Source organism: Oryctolagus cuniculus, chromosome 10 (assembly GCF_051225735.1).
Source record: "Oryctolagus cuniculus isolate XC-2025 breed Fujian yellow rabbit chromosome 10, ASM5122573v1, whole genome shotgun sequence".
In the NCBI taxonomy this organism is placed as follows: domain Eukaryota; kingdom Metazoa; phylum Chordata; class Mammalia; order Lagomorpha; family Leporidae; genus Oryctolagus; species Oryctolagus cuniculus.
The window spans coordinates 89,668,727-89,687,590 of NC_142876.1; the positions used below are offsets into that span (position 1 = coordinate 89,668,727).

Sequence of the window (18,864 nt, forward strand, 5' to 3'; positions counted from 1 at the left end):
CATCTCGCAGCACTTCTTACTGAGCAGACTCTAATCAGAGAGGATACGGCCACGATTGATTTTCTCTCATTTACCTACATGGTGGTTGCTAGACTATGAGCACTCAGAGGCAACAATACGTCACACTTATTCTTCCTAGTCTCGCACAAAACTCATTAGCAGACACACAGCACAGAATAAGCAATTAGCACCTACTAAGTGGCAGGCTCTGTGTGTGGCCCTTCATGTCCATTAGCTTCTGCAATACCTCCCCATCCCTCCTTGAGGATGGATTCTCAGGAAAGCCAGGTTCAGAGCAGGCTAATTTAGCTGCTTACGCCTAGCAGCAAAATTCAAATCAGATCTGTCTACCCAGTTCCAAAGCCAACACCCCTGCCTAGCCACCCCCTACAAGTGTATCATGGCGCCTCTGTGATGATTTCCAAAAAGGAGCACTTCCACCGCCAAGTTCAAAACAATTTCCGCAGGATTCTCCCTCGCTCCTCCTCCATGCTCCCCACTGGCCTCTTTTTTCCTACTGCTTCCCCATCCGGTTTCCAGACCACTGACATGGAAGGGGATGGCACCGGCCCCACCTGATCAAAGACTATTTAGACTTCAGGGAAGTTTCCCTGGCCAATTTGATACACCTTTTCTGTCACTCCCAACAGAAGGGACAAACGCCATTGTGGGGCTGGTGACACGGTAAATGGATACGCCTGGATTCCTGGACCCTCGGTCTGCAAGTATCACAGCAAGCTAAGCATTGAGCCCCCTCAATGTCTAAGAAGAAAAAGAAAATACACAGAGAAAGCAAGACTAAGAGGACAAGCAGGGAAAGACTGAAGCATATCTTAAGTGGCCAGGACTACAGGAGGGAAAGGCCAGTCGCCAAGAGCACTGTTTCTATAATTCTAGGACTCAGAAGTTCCAATTCTCTGCACTGACCCTACACAAACATGCGAAAGCACACAGGAGGTTAATGCACAGGTTGCTCTCTCTGGGCCAGGCCTCTGCCAGCAGCCCACACTGGAGTGCCTGATTCAAGTTCCAGCCCCACGTCCAGTTCCACTTCTGCTAATGTGCATCCTGGGAAGGCAGCAGGTGAATGGCTCAAGTACTCGAGTCTCTGCCATCTATTTGGGAGACCCAGATCAAGTTCCTGGTTGTTGGGAGCCATCTGGGGAGATAGAAGATCTCTTTCTCTCTATGCATGTCCCTCTGCCTTTCAAATACAAGGAAAGTAAATAATTTTTTGAAATTTATTCTCATGAAATGGCCTTAACGATCATCAACAGGAAAACAGCTAAGTACCTCTGTGATGTACCTTACCAGTGGAATATTACACCGCAATTAAAAAGTCTATGTTAAATGTATTAGAGCTCAAGAATAAAATATTCTTAGAACAATCACTGTCAGGCGGGCGCCGCGGCTCACTAGGCTAATCCTCCGCCTAGCGGTGCCAGCACACCAGGTTCTAGTCCCAGTCGGGGCGCCGGATTCTGTCCTGGTTGCCCCCCTTCCAGGCCAGCTCTCTGCTGTGGCCCGGGAAGGCAGTGGAGGATGGCCCAAGTGCTTGGGCCCTGTACCCCATGGGAGACCAGGAGAAGCACCTGGCTCCTGCCTTCGGATAGGCGCGGTGCACCGGCCGCAGCGCACCAGCCGTGGCGGCCATTGGAGGGTGAACCAACGGCAAAGGAAGACCTTTCTCTCTGTCTCTCCCTCTCACTGTCCACTCTGCCTGTAAAAAAAAAATCACTGTCAAATGAAAAAAAAAGCAACAAAATGATACACACAGTATATTATTTAGGTAATAAGAATCTATGTATTTGTGATAAATTTGTGCCACAAATTTTTAAAGTCCATGCACATGTGAGTTCTTCACAAAGGTCAGGGAAAGTGAGCATTATGAGAAAACTGCATCAATTTTAAAAATTTTTGCTCCGAAATAAACTTATCTTGTAATTCCATTTTCTACAAACATATAAGTACCCTGGATTATGAAAAGAGTTAAATGCAGGCCTGGAAGGTATCATAGAAGTGGTAGTTTCATTAGTAAGAGCAGGAGTTGGCTAACTTTTTCAGAAACACTCCACACATTAAACATTTTAGGAATACACAGGCTCTGTCATACCTGGCTATTGTGGTAGTACTTGTACATAAGTGGCTATGGCTGTATTCCAATAAAACTTTATTTATCAAGGAGCTTTTTTTTTTTTTTTTTTTTTTTATTTTTGATAGGCAGAGTGGACAGTGAGAGAGAGAGACAGGTCTTCCCTTGCCGTTGGTTCACCCTCCAATGGCCGCCGCTGCAGCCGGCGCAGCGCGCTGATCCGATGGCAGGAGCCAGGATCCAGGTGCTTTTTCCTGGTCTCCCATGGGGTGCAGGGCCCAAGCACCTGGGCCATCCTCCACTGCACTCCCTGGCCATAGCAGAGAGCTGGCCTGGAAGAGGGGCAACCGGGACAGAATCCGGCGCCCCGACCGGGACTAGAACCCGGTGTGCCGGCGCCGCAAGGTGGAGGATTAGCCTATTGAGCCACGGCGCCGGCTCCAATAAAACTTTATTTATGGACCTAAAATCCAAACATCATACAATATCCCATTCTCAAAATACTAGTTTCACATTTTTTCAATCAATAAAGAATGAGAGGAGTGATGGGTTAGCCAGTTAAGATGTCTGTTAAGATGCCCATGTTCAGGCTCAGAGTTGTAGTGTAGCAATAAGCTGCTGTCTACACTGCTGGCATCCCAGACACGGGTGCTGGTTCACATGGAGTCCCTGGCTCCTAGTTTCCTCTGGCCCAGCCGTGGCTGTGGAGGACATTTGCAGAGTCAACCAGAAGTGGAAGATTTCTCTGTGTCTCTCCCTTTCTCTCTGTCAATCTGTCTTTCAAAAGATAAAATAGCCAGCACCCCAGTTCAACAGGTTAATCCTCCACCTGCAGCGCCAGCACACCGGGTTCTAGTCCCGGTCAGGGCGCCGGATTCTGTCCCGGTTGCCCCTCTTCCAGGCCAGCTCTCTGCTGTGGCCAGGGAGTGCAGTGGAGGATGGCCCAAGTCCTTGGGCCCTGCACCCCATAGGAGACCAGGAGAAGTACCTGGCTCCTGCCATCGGATCAGCGCAGTGTGCTGGCCTCAGTAGGCCAGCCACAGTGGCCATTGTGGGGTGAACCAACGGAAAAAGGAAGACCTTTCTCTCTGTCTCTTTCTCCCCCTGTCCACTCTGCCTGTCAAAAAAAAAAAAAAAAAAAAAAGATAAATAAATCTTAAAAAAAAAAAAGGCCCATGTTTCACATCAGAGTGTCAGCCTTCCAGTTCCAGCTCCTGATCCTGCTTCCTATCAATGCACACCCTGGGAGGCAGTGGTGATGAGTTGGGTCCCAATACCACATGTGAGAACTGGATTGCGATCCCAGGTCCTGGCTCCAGCCTGGCCCACGCCTGGCTATTGCAAGCATCTGCAGAGTTCTCAAGCCAATTAGACAATAAAGAGAAAAATGTTCTTAGCTTACTGGCTGTGCAAAACTGGTGGTGGACCAGATTTGGTCCTAGATAACAATTTGCTAACTCCTGTGTCAGAGGAAATCCTGCAACTTAGAGAACAAGAAAGCCCAGCCTAGCATACTATGACTGTTTTTCCCTCTAGAGAGCAGATGGTAACGTTGCTGGTTGCACAAGTCTCCTGCACAGGGTTATCTGAAGTAAACAACAGGACATTTATGCAGCCATATTCATATATATGTAAAAGATTCTTTCAAAAAGGTCTTGGGGGCCAGTGCTGTGTCGCAGCGAGTTAAAGCCACAGCCTGCAATGCTGGCAGACCATATAGGTACCGATGCAAGTCTGGCTGCTCCACTTCCAATTCAGCTCCCCGCTAATGGGCCTGGGAAAGCAACAGAAGATGGCCCAAGTGTTTGGGCCCCTGCACCCACATGGGAGACCCAAAAGAAGCTCCTGACTCCTGGCTTCAGTCTGGCCCAGTCCCAGTCATTAGAGCCATTTTGGGTGTGAACCAGAGCATTTAAGATGTCTCTCCTTCTCTCTTTCAGTAACTCTGCCTTCCAAATGAATAAATAAATTTTTGAAAAAGTTCTTGGATAAGTGAAATTAAAAGATAATGCAAACTTTCTATGAACTTTTTAAGACCCATCATCTGTATTTATGTATGTATCTAAGACTATGCATATATAGATATATAAATACTAATTTCTCCCACTTACATTTGATATTTTAGGGATATTTTATGAGGCATAGTCAGTCTTCCAGATCTGTGGGTTCCCCACTGGCAGAAGTCAACTCTGTGTTAGGCCACAATGGTTGCATTTGTACAAAACAAAAAATTCAGACTTTTTTTAATGTCATCATTCCCTAAACAACACAGCATAACAACAATTTACAGAGCATTTACATTGTAGTATTCTAAGTAATCTACAAATGACTGAAAGTATACAGGAGGATGTGCATAGAGTATATGCTAACACTACACAATTTTTTATAAGGGACTTCAAAATCCCCAATTTATTTTATTATTTTTTTTTTTGACAGGCAGAGTGGACAGTGAGAGAGAGAGACAGAGAGAAAGGTCTTCCTTTTGCCGTTGGTTCACCCTCCAATGGCCGCCGCGGCCGGCGCGCTGCGGCCAGCGCACCGCGCTGATCCAATGGCAGGAGCCAGGAGCCAGGTGCTTTTCCTGGTCTCCCATGGGTGCAGGGCCCAAGCACCTGGGCCATCCTCCACTGCACTCCCTGGCCACAACAGAGAGCTGGCCTGGAAGAGGGGCAACCGGGACAGAATCCGGCGCCCCGACCGGGACTAGAACCCGGTGTGCCGGCGCCGCTAGGCAGAGGATTAGCCTAGTGAGCCGTGGCGCCGGCCAACCAATTTATTTATACACACACACACACACATATCTTTCACCTCCAGTAATAGTACCAGATTAGAAAGAGTAGGGGCAAGTTCTACATGCCCCACTTCAAAAACAGGATGCATAACCACAGTAAAGAACAAACAACAACCTGAACACTAGCCCGAGGCAAAAATCACGAGGTACAAATACGCAGTCTATCATCTTCAAAGGGCAAGGTCAGGAAAGATAAAGTTCCAGATGCAAGAAAACTAAAGAGAGGGACAACCCAATGCCATGTGTGATCATGTATTTTGGATCCTAAACCAGGAAAAAGATCTTTAAAAATAAATAAATAAAAATAAACACTTGGCATCATGGCACAATGGGATAAGCCACAGTTTGGGAGACTGGCATCCCATGTTGGAGTGACAATTTGAGTCCTAGAACCTCCATTTCCAATCCAGCATCCTACCAGAGCATGTGGGAGGCACCGGATGTCACCCCTGTGGGAGTCCTGGATGGAGTTTCTAACTCCTGGCTTCAATGTGGCCCAGTCTTCACTGTTGTGGGCATTTGGGGAGTGAACTAAGAGATGGAAGATCTTTCTTTGTCTTTGCTTGTCTCTCTGCCTTTCTAATGAAATGACAGTGATTTAATTTATAACAAGAAAACAAACTGCTGGTTCGGATGAACAGAAGGATGAGTCAAGCTTTAGTTTCTTACCCATGACCTGTGGCAACCAAGGCAACAAGACCTAAGTCATCTTTAATTTCCCCTGCACCAAGAAACCGTTCACTGGTTGCCATATCATCTGCATACACCAGAGTCCAATCCCAAAACTCACCCAGGAAAATGACCTGCTAATTGGGTCCCCAGTGCCTCCACCACCACAGATACTACAAAGTGCCAGCGTAATTAGTAAGCTTCTGCTCGCGACACAACCCTCGTTCTTTCTTTCCTTCAAGATAGTGTCCTTCCTGACCTTAAGTTTCAGATCCTGGATACCTGGGGATGGAAAAGGTCTAGTCAACCAGAGGACTTTATCGCCTAATGAAAGCAATTAAAGAGGCAATTAATTCAAAGTGCATACTAGCAAAAGGAAGCAAAAATAAATAAAAGGTAGAAGAACAAGAAAAAGCAAACCATACTTATAATTTCAATTGCCTCAACCATCCAGAGGCTTCCTCACAAAAGTGCATGTTAAGGGGCAGGTACTGTGGCACAGCAGGTTAATCGGCCACCTGGGACACCCACACCCCACGGTGGAGTAGCTGGGATCAAGCCCCACCTCTACCTCTAATCCAGCCTCCTGCTATTAGGTGCCCTGGGATGCAGATGACAGCCCCAGTACTTAGGTCCCTGTCACTCATGTGGGAGACCCAGAGGGAATTACTGACTCCTGGCTTCTGCTTGGTCCAGCCCCGGCTGTTGTGGGCACTTGGGGAACAAACCAGTAGAACAAAGGGCGGGCCGGCGCCGCGGCTCACTAGGCTAATCCTCCGCCTAGCGGCGCCGGCACACCGGGTTCTAGTCCCGGTCGGGGCGCCAGATTCTGTTCCGGTTGCCCCTCTTCCAGGCCAGCTCTCTGCTGTGGCCAGGGAGTGCAGTGGAGGATGGCCCAGGTGCTTGGGCCCTGCACCCCATGGGAGACCAGGAAAAGCACCTAGCTCCTGGCTCCTGCCATCGGATCAGCGCGGTGCGCCAGCCACAGCGCACCGGCCGCGGCGGCCATTGGAGGGTGAACCAACAGCAAAGGAAGACCTTTCTCTCTGTCTCTCTCTCTCACTGTCCACTCTGCCTGTCAAAAAATAAAAAAAAAAAAATAAAAAAACAAAGGGCCCTTTCTTTCTCATTCTGTCATCACTGTCTTTCAAATAAATAAATTTTGTTGTAAAGATGGTTCCACAAGGCATGCAGGAGTAATGGGCACACAGTAGGTCCTCAACAAATGAAGCAGATTTGGCAGAAAACAAGGCTCAGCTCTGCTGGAATCATCTGCCGTAGGGCCATGCATTGGCCTGGCAGGCTGGATGCCCACAACCCACTTCCGAGAGCCTGGGAGCAATTCCCAGCTCTGGTCCCTACTCCTGTTTCCAGCTAATGCAGATCCTGGGTGGCTGTGCCAATGGCTGAACTAAAAGGGTCCCAGGACCCAGTGGGAGACCTGGATTGGGTTCCCTGCTCCCGGCTTCAGTTCCAGGGGGGCAGCCCCAGGCATCTGAGCAGCAAACCAACAGATGGGGGCTCCCTCTCTCTCTCTAATAAACAGAAAAATCAACCATTATTTTTTTTCCCCAGAAACCTTTTATTTAAGTTATACAAACTTCATGCATGTCATAAATACAACTTTGGGAACATAGTGATCCTAAAATCCGCCACAGACCAAAGGAGAACCTGAATCTTTATCTTTCCTAAGAATTAAGTTCCATGCTGAATACAAGACATTTAATATTCACAACAGGGTCCTAACATTGTTTTTAAAATGTGTTAACAGCCCACCCAAGGTGATAAATGAAAGGTTAAGTCATTACGTTGAGGTTACACGTGACTTCTATTTTCTTCCATGTACTTTTGCAAATTCCTCTGTTTGCCATAATGAACATTTGTTACACTCCAATAATCAGTGAAAAAATTATGAAAAACAAGGAGATTGAAATAACATTTCCACTCAAACACAGAGAGAGCAGCCTTTCAACTCCAAGAGGCACAGATCACCTGGGGATCTTGTTGAAATGCAAATGATGATTCCACTGGGCAGGGCAGGGCAGGGCAGGGCAGACAGCCTGCATTTACAACAACCTGGCTCTCCAGGGCTAGCAAACCCAGTGTGCTGTGATTGCTAAGGATCTGTAAAAAACAAAAATAACTCAGATGCCAACCATCCCAGGATTTTTAAAAATATCTTTTAAATTATGATTTGAGAGTGAGACAGACAGAAACAGAGCTCTCATCCACTGGTTCACTCCCCAGAAGTCTGTGAAAGCTGGGAACCGGGAACTCAATTCAGGCCTCCCACGAATCAAACCCAGGCACTAAGAAGTAGAACAGACATAGGCAACTGAACCACACTAGGCCATACAGCCACCCTAGGCATGCCAGTTCTAAAGAAATGATTGTGGTGGGCCAGCGCGGTGGCAGAATAGGTTACGCCTCCACCTGTGGCGCCGGCATCCCATATGGGCTCTGGTCCTGGCTGCTCCACTTCCAATCCAGCTCCCTGCTGTGACCTGGGAAAGCAATGGAAGATGGCCTAAGTGTTGGTGCCCCTGCAGCCACATGGGAGACCCAGAAGAAGCTCCCGCCTCCTTGGTGGCCATCTGGGGAGTGAACCCTCTCCCAACAGATGGAAGACCTTTCTCTCTGTCACTCTTTCTCTCTTTTACTCTGCTTCTCAAATAAACAAATAAATATTTTTAAAAAATTAATCATTGTGGTAACAAGGTCTTGCCCCAAAGCAGGGCAACATCAACAAAGTCTTACTCTGAAAAACAAATGCATTTAGGACATCTGCCAGAAAGAGGAAAACAAAAGAAAACACAACCATAAGCAAAGCAGAACCAAACTTTCCTTGAAAGTACAGTGCTCTGCTGGAAGCACTTGTCTTCGTAGTTAAACACAAATGAAGCGGCGTCTTATTGATTTTAATTTAGGTTGGAACACTTGCTGTCCAATAACGCCAGAAAAAGAAAGCGTGCTTAGGGACAAGAGAGATGATCAGCGGGAGGAACTCTGCAAACAAGGAGATCCTCTGCTGACCTCTCCTCTCCACAGCGGCTAGAACAGGACCCAGAGGACTGGGTGTGACACACAGCTTTGCATCCAGTTCCTCCTCCAGGGCCTCTTACATTACCGCTCTTTTTATTATTTTTGTAAATTCAGGCTCTAAATGTTGTTCAATTAAGTTTCCCTCGTTTCCCTACAGATCCTTAGGATTCTAATTTTCCAAGAGAAGCAGTTAAGGCTAAGTGTTATCAGCATGTCTCTTCAAGGGAGCCTGTCCCTGGCACCAAAATAAAAGTCCTTGGACTCCTGAAGATAGAAAGTTCAAAATGAATAAACTTGAAAAGCCAAGTGCAGCAACAAAGCCACTATGAAAGGACAATCTGGGGCATCCGGGGAGCAGGTTCCTGTCCTTCTCAACATAGCAAGGTACTATCCTTTTGTGGGCTTCCAGTTGATACTGTTGCCCTTTTATAGAAAATGGCCAAAATCATCCCTAAGTTAATGTGGGCAGAAAAAGAAGGTATTGAAAGGGTCTCCGACATCTCAAAGAATCCAATCAACACCAAACAATCCAAACTCAGAAAGGGCAAGGATCAGGGTGACTGTTGGGGAAATGAGAGAGAGAATGGTGACCCTGCGGCACTTAGCTCAAGCAATCAAGTCCAGGCACAAAACAAGTAACCAGCCTAGCCTGGGCTTTGTTTTACTCTCAAACAGGAAAGGACAGAGCCTGGACCAGCAAATGGCCCCCTCAAGACCATGGATGAGGGGTTAATACCTCGAGAATAGCCACAGCGCTTCAGAAAAACATGGTAAAGGGATACTGAGCAGGAAAAAGTACAAGCAGTACAACAGTCAAGTGCTTGCTAGGGACCTGTCTTTCACATATATTCTCATTGAACTCTTTTTTTTTTAATGTGTATTATTTATTTCAAAGGCAGAATGACAGGGAGAGAGATGAATCCTCCATTTGCTGTTTCATTATCCAAATGGGCAAGGACAAAACCAGAAGCCTGGAACTCCACCTGGTCTCTCACGTGACCGGAAGTGGAGCGGCTGGGATTTGAACTGGCACTCATATGGGATACAGTGTCACAGGCCATGGCACATGTGCCACACCATGGACCCCATCACTTAATCCTTACTCCAACTCTGATAGAACCCCTCTCCCATCTTGTAAATGAGGCAATCAGAACTAAGAACACAAAGCTCGTTCATAACAAGGTGTGGAGCCACTGCAGTCCCAGACTATGAGCCCACTATGAGACAACCAACGAGGCTTTTCCTGTGCTGCTTTACAGACAGCACAATCAGGTCCAAATGCCTCCGCCCGGCATTCCAGGGCCAGACAATGAGCTGGTTCCCAGGCCTCTGAAATCGCAGCATGCATCCTGCCTAAAAGTTGGGCAGGCACACATGGCTTTCTACAGGGAGGAAGCAGCTACAATTCAAGGCAAAACGTGTCCAAGGACCAGGACCTAGGAATAAGCCCATTTACCTACTGGGCATCTATCTTAACAAGCTCATTATCACCTCTGTATACCAGTTCCCCTGCTTCAAATGGAAACATAAAATACAGGCAGGTTTACAAAGGTTTGCTAACCACCTACTCCTAGGAAGGTATCTTACCTCATTTCTCTATTGCTCCAGAAAGCTTGCGGTCCGAATCAGTATTTTAGCATTTCAGCACTCAATGACATCCAGTCTTAAAAAGCTACACAATCAGTTTTAGGGACCTTTACTTTTTTATTTTTTTCTATTTTGAGAGCCAAAAAGGAAGAGACAGATACACAGAGAGAAGAGAGCTCCCATTTTCTGATTCATTCCCCCAAAAAACACAATGGTCAGGACTAGGCCAGGCTAAACCTGTGAGCCAAGAATTCAATCCAGGTCTCACCTGGGGGCAGCAGGAACCCAACTATTTGAGCTATCACCACTGTCTCCAAGGATACACATCAACAGGAAACTGGAGTCAGGAGCCTGAGCCAAATATCAAACATATTCAATGTGGGGCACGGGTGTCTCAATCACTAGGCCAAACACCTGCCCAGGGACCTTTATCTTATTTCCCAGACCCATACATATTTTCAGAATCCCTTTAACACTAAGCCAAGTGCTAATACACAAGGAGCTTCCACTAACACCTGACTTGAACCCATGAATTTCCTTGCAATCATGCAAAAATGACACCCTGGATAGTCAAAAATTATAGTGTCCCCAGAGACAGCTGAGACATCTGCTGTTGAATTTATACACTGAAAAGAGGAAGGCCCAGGAGTCAATGGCTTCACCTGTGGTCATCCTCCCTTCTCAGCACCCCAACAAACATAGATGGACATGGCTAAACTCAGCACTAACCCCACTCTTATTTAATACAAGTAAAAGCATCATAGGTTCAAATTACACTACCTCCTAGCTGCATTTGCACCTTAAATAAATTGTCCAATCTCCTGTTATCTCCATTCCCTCCTACAAAACAGCATCCATCCCAGAGTTGAGCCAGGATGACAAGAAAAATTATATGGCAAATTCTAACCAGTTTGGCCATACATGGTTGCTGCCCTTGTAATTTTTTAACATGTCTATCCATATTGACTACTCCTAATCCAAAAACAAAATCCAAAATGCTCCAAAATCTCAAGCTTTTGGTGCACCAACAGAAAGCCACAAGTGGAAAATTACACACCTGACCACATGACAGGCCGCAGTCAAAACACAGGCATAGTAACAACATATAAAATTAATTTCATGAGGCCAGCATTGTAGGTAAAGCCACCAGCTGCAAGGCTGGCATCCCATATAGGTGCCAGTTTGTGTCCCGGGTGCTCCACTCCTTATCCAGCTCTCTGCTAATGGCCTGGGAAAAGCAGTGAAGATGGACCAAATGTTTGGGCCTCTGCCACCCTCGTGGGAGACCTGGATAAAGCTCCCAGCTCCAGACTTCAGCCTGGCCCAGCCATGGCTGTTGGGGCCATTTGGAGAGCAAACCAGTGGATGGAAGATCTTTTGAAAAAACAATTACTTTCGGGCCGGCACCGCGGCTCAACAGGCTAATCCTCCGCCTTGCGGCGCCGGCACACCAGGTTCTAGTCCCGGTAGGGGCGCCGGATTCTGTCCCGGTTGCCCCTCTTCCAGGCCAGCTCTCTGCTGTGGCCAGGGAGTGCAGTGGAGGATGGCCCAGGTGCTTGGGCCCTGCACCCCATGGGAGACCAGGAGAAGCACCTAGCTCCTGCCTTCGGATCAGCGCGGTGCGCCGGCCGCAGCGCGCCGGCCGCGGTGGCCATTGGAGGGTGAACCATCAGCAAAGGAAGACCTTTCTCTCTCTCTCTCTCACTGTCTACTTTGCCTGTCAAAAAAAAAGAATAAAAAAAATAGAAAAACAATTCTTTCAGGCTATCTGTATAAACAATTTATAATATATAAATGAATTCCATGTGTAGACTTAGGTCTTAACCCTCAAGAGATCTAATTATGTACAAGGGTGCTTCCACAAATTCCTAAAAAACTGAATTAGAAGATGTTTATCAGGGTACAAAAACTTATGCAATCTGTGCATAGCTTTTTCATAATAAACATTTTTCATAAACTTTTGAGGACCCTCTGTATGGATGAATTTCAAAATTCAGTTTGCCAAAGTAAATTTATCTTTTAATTTTCCATGCATTTAAAAATTTTTGATTTTTGTATCTTTGAAAGGCAAAGAGAAAAAGACAGACATACAGGGAAATCTGTTGTATCTATTCATCCATTCCCCAAAAGCCTACAACAACCACGCTGAGCCCGGTGGAAACCAGAAGCAGGGAAACCCATCCAGGTCCTCCATGTGGGTAGCAGGGACCCACATTCTGCAGTCACCTCCTGCTGCCTCCCAGGGCACACAGAAGCAGGAAGCTGGATAAGAAGCAGAGGCAACACTCAAACCCCAGCACTGCTATCTAAGATGCAGGTATCCAAAGCTGATCTTAACTGCGGCAACAAACGCTCGTTCCTCCATGAATTTTTTTTTCAGATTTATTTATTTATCTGAAAGAGAAGCATAGAGAAAGAGATCTTTCATCCACTGGTTGACTCCCCAAATGGCCACAAGGGCAGGAGCTGGGTCGGTTGGTCTGAAGCCAGGAGCTTCCCACATGGGTGCAGGGGCCCAAGGACTTGGGCCATCTTCTACTGCTTTCCCAGGCCACAGCAGAGAGCTGGATCAGAAGTGGAGCAGCTGGGACTCAAACCGGTGCCTATATGAGATGCTGGCACTGCAGGCAGTGGCTTTACCCGCGATGCCACAGCGCCGGCCCCCTCCATAAACTTTTTGAAATGCCTTCATATATGCAGATATTCAAAAAACAAAGGGAAAACAAAAGAATCCAAGCCACTTCTGATCTCAATCACTTCAGATAAGAGACGCTAAACCTGCATTTATGACATATCTGCGTTATTATATATTCAGCACTCCCAGCCAAAAGTAAATAAACAGGGGCATGGCAACTGCCAAGTTAAAGAAGCAACTCATTCTGGGTTCTCCTGTTGACTCTGCACTTCTTCGCCTCTGCTATGCCCCTCTCACATTCCTGTGGTCACATGATTTCAAATTGGGAAGCACAAACCTAACATCACCAGGAGTAAAAAAGCCCCGTGACTGGGCAGAGCCTGCAGTCAGAAACGAAGCAAACACAGAGTTAGGGAACCAAGGGCAAAGAGAATGTCAGGAAACCTTTCCACTGAAACCAGGGCTTCTGCTGTTGTGTGAAGACACTGATCTGACCCTGCCTCCCACCCCAGAGCTCTCACACTTGCAGACTGATTAACTAGCGCTGGGAACTAATTAACAGGTGTGGCAAGAACAGAAAGGAACCTTGGCAACTGTCTCTCAGGGAATTGTTGATTCTAGATTTACAGCAGCCCCTCCAGAACACAGTGAGATGGGATTCATCATTCAGACAGCGTCCACCTGCGCAGCCTTTAGACCACGCACCCCCAGGAAGAGGTAAGAATTTCGTCCCCGGTTACCTGCTTCCCCGCCTCGCCCCAAAACAGCCAGTGTCACCAACTTCACTGATCAAATACACCTGAGTGGCCCAAGTCCCGCAGCCTCTGAAAAGCCGGAAGGCTTCAAGAACATGTGTTTATGATGTTCCAGCCCTAAGACAGCAGCAAAGCAAACAAATATTTTCTCACCTTCAAAAGACGCTATTTCTCCCCAACTACTCAGAAACCAGTACCCATGGCATAGGCCCCTTCTGACATGCCTTCTGCAGCTGAAGGGCCTAATTACATCCTGTTACCCAAGGTAACTCCCGAAAGCATTCAGCAGCCAAAAGAAAATCATCATGTTTCAGGTGCTTTTACTTTATTCTTGGCCACAGGAATAAAAACACTTACCCAGTAAGAGCTTTTTTCCTTACTTTTATTAACGCTTGGATCCTTCAGGAAGCTTCAAAGGCTAGTCTCGCATCTCATAAACCCTAAATCACACAAAACATGACCCCATTCAGGCATCCCTACAGTGGCCAGGTGCCGCAGAACTAAGACAACCGTGCAGGTTTATCTTTGGTCCTCTCTCATCTGGCCATTTCCTCTTTTCAGAATTCAGCAATGAAACTGAAGGGACCCAGAGTTCCGTGCAACTCACAAGATGCACATAGATGGTTGTCTATGATGAACAGCAGGAGGGTTGTTACAAAGAAGAAGGCAGGCTTTGATGTCTCAAGGCTGGGTCTGCCACTTTCAGTTTCCAAGTTTCTTAGCACAAGTTCCATTTGCAAGCCTGGGAAATACAAGTGTAGATGACAGACAAGGCGTGTCCAGCCCCTAACGTGAGTCTATTTCATCTGTTTGGTTCATGCTCAAAGTACGGTGCTCAATAAATGGCAGTTTGTGTTAGTTACCTTGCTCCAACACCTGCAGGAGAATTTCAGGATGCCCTCTCTCCCTCTGCCCTAAGACAGGCTGGAGAGGGAGGTATTCCCCTGGGCTCTGGGGACAGGGACAGGGACAGGGAGGAAAGGAGCAGTCACAAGCAGCAGAGGCAGGTGATGACAAAACTCCCTTCAAAGTGGGTGTGCCTCACAACACCGCAAGGGAAACACCAAAGCCATGTGCAGACTGAAGGCACAAGAGGCCCAGGCTCCTTTAAGAGTCACTGGCTCTGCTTGGGAGCACCTGCTCTCCTTTCCCGGTAGGCAGGCAGACACAGCTGCTGCTGGAACTCTCCCCTGGGCTTGCCAAGGCGGAGCCTGAGGACCCCGGAGCACCCGCCCCTTCCTCACCCTCCCTTACAGACTTCAGCACCCCTGCTGAGCCCTCCTCAAAGAACTTGCAGCCCAAAGCCAGATTCCTGCCACCTGCAACAAACAAAGGGCCTGAGTCCACCCAGTCCAGGACATTCCCAAGGAAATAAGCATTCCCTGGGGGAACCTGAGAAACAATTACACAGGGCTGGGGTTTTCCCAGCTGTCCCTGCGCTGCTCCTAGGCATCAGCATCTATGCCTGCATTCTTAACCCACACACACAGCAACACAACCGGAGCCCTTCTGGGCAGCAAACTCCCCCTTCCCCGCCGCCAAGGGGGTGCTTTCTCCTAAGAGCAGGTGGTCTCTCACATTCTCCCCATTTCTCTCTCCAAATTAACTGGGGGGTGGGGAGGCCAGGACAGAGCACTGCTTCCCCTTGGAAAAGACACTGATTTACCATGTGAGCAAGAGCCAACCAGCCTAACAGGAAGGGGGGGGGGGCGGGTGCCGAGGTCTCTACACGTGACACATATACACATACCTCCACCCAGGCCATGTGCCCAAAGCTGTGCTCAAGCCCGGACCACAGGTAACAACCTGGAGGCCACAGCTCTTCGGTCCTGTATGAACTCCACTGTTAACTAAAACTGCGAACTGGGCCTCACAACAGCGAATGCAAGGGTCTGGGACTCTGTCAGAGGAAAAATCCAAAGTGCCTTCCCGGGTCAGCTCGTGACAACCAGCATCCCATACTGGAATGCTGGTTCAAATTCTGGCTTCCACTTCTGACCCAGCTCCCTACTAAAGTGTCTGGGAAAGCACCAGAAGATGACCCAAGTACTTGGGCCCCTGCCACCCATCCATGTGGGAAACCAGGATGTGTTCCTGGCTCCTGGCTTTGGACTGGGCCAACCCTAGCTGTTGGAGCCACTTGAGAAGTGAACCAGTGGATTTAAAAGCTCTCTCTCCCCCCTTCTCTCTGTATCTGGCTTTCAAATAAAAAAAAATTTTTTTTTAATTATGTGTCCTCCATCGGGCAGGAAGGAATTAAGCACTATGACAAATGAGCCCTCCGTTAAGGAACTTTTGTGGGCCACGGGCAATCCCTGAGGACCTCCAAGGCCCCTTCTAGTGCATGAGCTCAATGAGAAAGCTCAAGGTATCCTCTGCTACCCCTGGATTTCCTCAGCGCCAAAGGCCAGTCTCCAACCCTCCATGGGCTCCACGATGCATCCGCAACAGCAGCCAGGAGAGGGAAAAATCAATGCCAGCAACTCTGCTTCAAGCCCACTCAAGAGCCAGCCAGGTAACAAGAGTGGCGATATTTTAAACACTTAACTACGTGCAAAGCCTTGCCAAACCCTGCCATAGTTCACCTCATTTACTCCTCCAATCATCCCATGGGGCTGGGACTGTGATCCCATTTCACAGACAGGCAAACACACATGCAAAGCCAAATGACCCCAGCTCACTATCTTGTGACCCAGTCTGCAGCGCTGCCTAGCAACAGCACCTTCCAGAAGGGAGCCTCTGAGGCAACGACCTGAGTTTCTCTTGCTCCTGTGTTAGAGGTAGGGGCAGCCACACAGCAGCCTACTGCTGAGAAGTGCTGCTGGGGAAGGTGGGATAAAGTTGCAAAGAGCACTCCAGACAAGTACAACGCAAGCCACAAGTGAGAGGCACACAGGTCACTGGAAATTTTATGGCAGCCATGTGAAATAACAAAAAGAAACCTATGATATTAACTTGAATAATAGTTTCTACTTAGTATAGCTGAAATATTAGCCTTCCAGGGGCAGGCATTCAGAGCAGCGGTTAAGGCACTACTTAGGGCTGGCGCCGCGGCTCACTAGGCTAATCCTCTGCCTTGCGGCGCCGGCATACTGGGTTCTAGTCCCGGTCGGGGCACCGGTTTCTGTCCCGGTTGCCCCTCTTCCAGGCCAGCTCTCTGCTGTGGCCAGGGAGTGCAGTGGAGGATGGCCCAGGTGCTTGGGCCCTGCACCCCATGGGGACCAGGAGAAGCACCTGGCTCCTGCCTTCGGATCAGCGCGGTGCACCGGCCGCAGCGCACCAGCCGCGGGCGGTCATTGGAGGGTGAACCAACGGCAAAGGAAGACCTTTCTCTCTGTCTCTCTCTCTCACTGTCCCTTCTGCCTGTCAAAAAAAAAAAAAAAAAAAAGACACTACTTAGGACACCACATCCCATCCTGGAGTGCCTGCGTTCAAGTCCCAGATCCACTACCAACTCCAGCTCCCCACTCATGTGAACTCTGAGAAGCAGCAGATCATGGCTCAAGTACTTAGATCTCTGGGAGACCTGGATGGAGCTCCTGTCTCTGGCCTAGCCTCAGCTGTGGTAGGCATTTGGGGAATGAACCTATACACACTATACACAGCAGTTATACAGAAAGTGCACAGGAAATCAGCTGAGGCTCAAGACTAGAAGGGATCTTCTGGGGAAAACTCATATCCAGAGAGCATCCAAGTACTTGCCAGATTACCCAACACCAACAATGTATCTAATGTCAGCCTCACAACAGAATCCCTTTCCCCCTCAATCCTTACTGTCCAAATTCCTTAAAAAAAAAAAAAAAAAAAAAAAAAAAAAAAAAAAAAAAACACTGATCCAAGGACCTCTCAAGTAATGAGAAACAAGTAACTCTAAAGATTAAGCGTCAATGTAGTCAATGTATTTGGAGTAAACAGAAGACATGTTACCAGGTAGAAACAACACGGGCAACAGATCCATTAAGTCAGTCACAGTTTTAAGAAGTGCTGTCACCAAGCCCATACTTAACACTTACTTAAACAGCTAAGAATTCAACAAAGTGTCATTCATTCTGCAATACAAACAGCCCTACAAGTGTCATAATCTGATGCAAAACCTCTGGGCTTTGAGGAAAGGCAACATAAGCGAGTAATTTTAGATCCCTAAACCTCCACTAGTGGATCTAGCCAATTAGAACATGATGTAACCACTAACATGAGGGTGGATTTTTTTTCCTGAATAAACAAATGTGAGTCAAATAGAAGTCCAAATCAATGTCATGGATCAGGGAGCCTTAAAAAATTGCTTGTGTAGCAGCATAGCTATTTGCAAAGATATAAAAGCCTCTTGGGTATGCTTCTCCTTATTATGCTAGTTTCAAAGGTTGGTGAGTCTGTCTTAGGATAGCACACAGAAGGCATAAACATCCTCTCCTAGGCCAACTTCTCCTTTACTAACAACAAGTTCTGTGATTGATTAGCCATGTCTGCCACAGCTATAGGAAAGAAAATTAACAGCTCAAACGCCAATTCCTGATCTTTCTGTAGAAAAACTGAAAACAAAACACCACAGAGCAGGAGGAAAACACCTACTGATGTCTTTCAGTGAATGCTCCTACTTAAAGCCACCCATGGGATGTGATAGAGCCCGTGTCACGTTGACAGACAGAAACATACCAAGACATGTGCTTCCTACTCATGCTGGTAATTTCAGTAATGAGAAGACAAAGAATAGCTTTATACCTTTTCCTCCAAGCTGGGGATCTGCAGGACAAATTAAACCCTAATAGCCACCTGTGCTACATTTCTATTGATTGGAAAAAAAAAAATGTTCCTGGGGCAGATGAGGCAGTGGTAATGGCTCAAGTAACTGGGTTTGTGCTACCCATATTGGAGACCTGGATTGAGTTCCCTGCTCCCAGCTCTGGCCCGGCCTTGGCCATTGCAGGCATCTGGGGAGTGAGCCAGTGCATGGATCGATTCTCTCTCTGCACCTCTCAATTTAAAAATAAAAATTAAAAACAAAAACCAAATGTTCTTGAGCAGCCATTGGAGCCTGAAATTCATCCACCACCACAGATCCGGAAAGCCAGTTCAAATTCTGTTCCTGCCACCTCATTAATAATAATAATAATAATAATCCATCCCCCTTGAGCTTCAACTCTCCAGCTTTTCACAAATTGTACTGTATTAAGTTAGAACATATTTATGTAAGCATTAAGTCTTAAGAACAGGTAGTACTTCTCACACTGTATACCTACTGCTTTTCTAGTACCATGCATTCAAATTATTTGATCTTCAAAAAGAGTCTAGGAGA

The 18,864-nt window shown here is 47.4% G+C and overlaps 1 protein-coding gene and 1 long non-coding RNA gene across 6 annotated transcripts in view; both read right to left on the reverse strand.

Moving 5' to 3' along the window:
* The window catches only part of PTPRG (protein tyrosine phosphatase receptor type G), a 778,020-nt gene that overhangs the window by 742,712 nt on the left and 16,444 nt on the right, over positions 1-18,864 (reverse strand). The gene's annotated exons all lie outside the window — the stretch shown is intronic.
* On the reverse strand, positions 7,237-17,389 carry LOC149124331 (uncharacterized). Its single transcript, XR_016214253.1, has 2 exons — positions 14,435-17,389; positions 7,237-14,313 (listed from the first exon to the last, which is right to left on the reverse strand). It is a non-coding gene; the product is annotated as an uncharacterized LOC149124331 (long non-coding RNA).